Source organism: Aplysia californica, unplaced genomic scaffold (assembly GCF_000002075.1).
Source record: "Aplysia californica isolate F4 #8 unplaced genomic scaffold, AplCal3.0 scaffold00290, whole genome shotgun sequence".
In the NCBI taxonomy this organism is placed as follows: Eukaryota; Metazoa; Mollusca; class Gastropoda; order Aplysiida; family Aplysiidae; genus Aplysia; species Aplysia californica.
The window spans coordinates 708,862-710,971 of NW_004797560.1; positions in this window are offsets into that span (position 1 = coordinate 708,862).

Consider the following 2,110-nt stretch of genomic DNA (forward strand, 5'->3'; position numbering starts at 1 on the left):
AGAGAGAGAGAGAGAGAGAGAGAGAGAGAGAGAGAGAGAGAGAGAGAGAGAGAGAGAGAGAGAGAGAGAGAAACATGTAAGCCTGTATACATGACTTTACTGTACCGCCTGTGTCATAAAGGACGTTATGACCTTTCACAAATACAAGTCTGCGACAGTTGTTGACAAATTAAAACATGCACCAAGCTGTGAATAGCGAAGGCACGGGAGAGATCATGTTGCCATAACAGAGCCAACACACTGTTGTAGAGGAGGGTGCGATACATTTCTCACACCCCCCACCTGCCCCAACCCTTTCCATGTCATCACCCCCACCCACCCCCTACTCCCGTTTACCCAGAAGGCAAATGAATTTTCTTCTTTACTTTTGTCTAGAGCACACTGTCAGTTAGATTTCTTGGAGGATTGAGTTCGGCCAAAGAAGATTTTCCTTTATATTTGGCGTCAAAGCACCACTTTGACACAAATCAAAGGATCCGACTAGCGTAAATGAAAAATGTATGTGAATTCGGCTGTATAGCATATAAACAAAACCAAACAAATAAAACAAAACATTGTAGCTTTGCCCAATCCATGAAGCAATTTTAAAACATCTGGCAGGCCCCGACCGAGCCCGACCAGTGGCGGGACGTAGTGAAGGGCAACAAGACTTGAGCCCCACCCACCCCCATTCCAACTCTTTCTCGTTGTGAAAGACGAATGGTTCTTCATAAACGAAATAATCAGTTTTGACCGTTAAGACTGCTTCAGAGTCTTACGCTTCTAGTTGCATACAGTACAGTGAACACACACACTTTCTGGTTTATCCAATCACTGTTGTCACCGCTTACATTTATAGTCACTTAACAGCCAATCAATTGTTTTTAAGGCTTAGGAAATGGTGAGTCCGTTTCCACGCACCTTTCTTTGCAAAGCTCTTCTTGAAAATTTTTTTTTTTTAAAGAAACAAACAAGAGCGCGCGAAAACTGTTGTTAGAGAGGGCTCTTTCTCTGCAAGCCTTGACAATTGTGTGTGTGTGTGTGTGTGTGTGGGTGGATGGGGGGGGCACACTTTTCCCAGAGACCCACACCCTCATTTGGGCCCTTGTTAGGAATATCTTGTTCTCTGCGTCAAAACGGCCTAATCACGATCTCATAAGTCGGTTAACCACTCGCTGGGCTGACCGTTGGTGCTGTGAACGCCTCTGGAGACAACTGAATTAACCAGTTGGAAAAAAACCCGACACGGAACCAGTTTGGGACATCACAAACGAGTACATAAGATCATAACGCTACCTTCGAATTGCAAAGCTCTGGCACTTTTGGCCAGTTTGAGTAAATACTGTCTGATCACAGGGCCAGAAACCATAATAATTATGTTCTATCTGCTCTATCAAAATCGTAAGATTACTTGGAGTCGTTATCAAGATATTCAAAGAATTGTATTCGGAAAAGATTGACATGTAGTGAAGATAAACATTTTTAACGTCAACGTTCTCAAAAGTAGAAACGTGAGTGATTGGCGCGTGCTCTTGTGTGGTTTGCTCCTTCTTTCCTATCAAGCATTTATCTCCCTTATCTCTCCTCCTTATTTTTTGTGTATGTTACTCTCTTGTAACACAAATTATTCTTCGCCACCTATATGACCTAATTGTGTTGCAAGTGCCGTAAAACTCTTACTAAAACTAAAAAGTAGAAACTGAGCAGATAAAACATTGTAATTCCTGGTTAGCAGGATGACAAACTGCAGATCGATTTCTGGTTTGATAGAAACGACACCCAGGTTCAGTCACAGAGAGAGAAAAACCTGGCCCAACAAACTGCACGTGTGGATTATCTATGAAAAATCAAGCTTCTCTTTCTTTTTCACGTATAGCCCTTCATTCCCAGTTTTTCATTTTGTTTTGAATTCTTGTTTTTGTTGTTATTTATTTATTTTTTGGGGGTTTTTTTTCTTTTTGTTTTTTTTTCTGCCAATGATTACCGCCAGTTGTTATTGATCGCCATGTGGAAGCTTTGATCAATACGGCACATGGCTACATCGACACACAATCACAACAATTCATTTATTTACCTAAAATGTAGAAGACACAATCTCTCCTTCTCTCTCCCTCAGCCTATTTGCCACTCT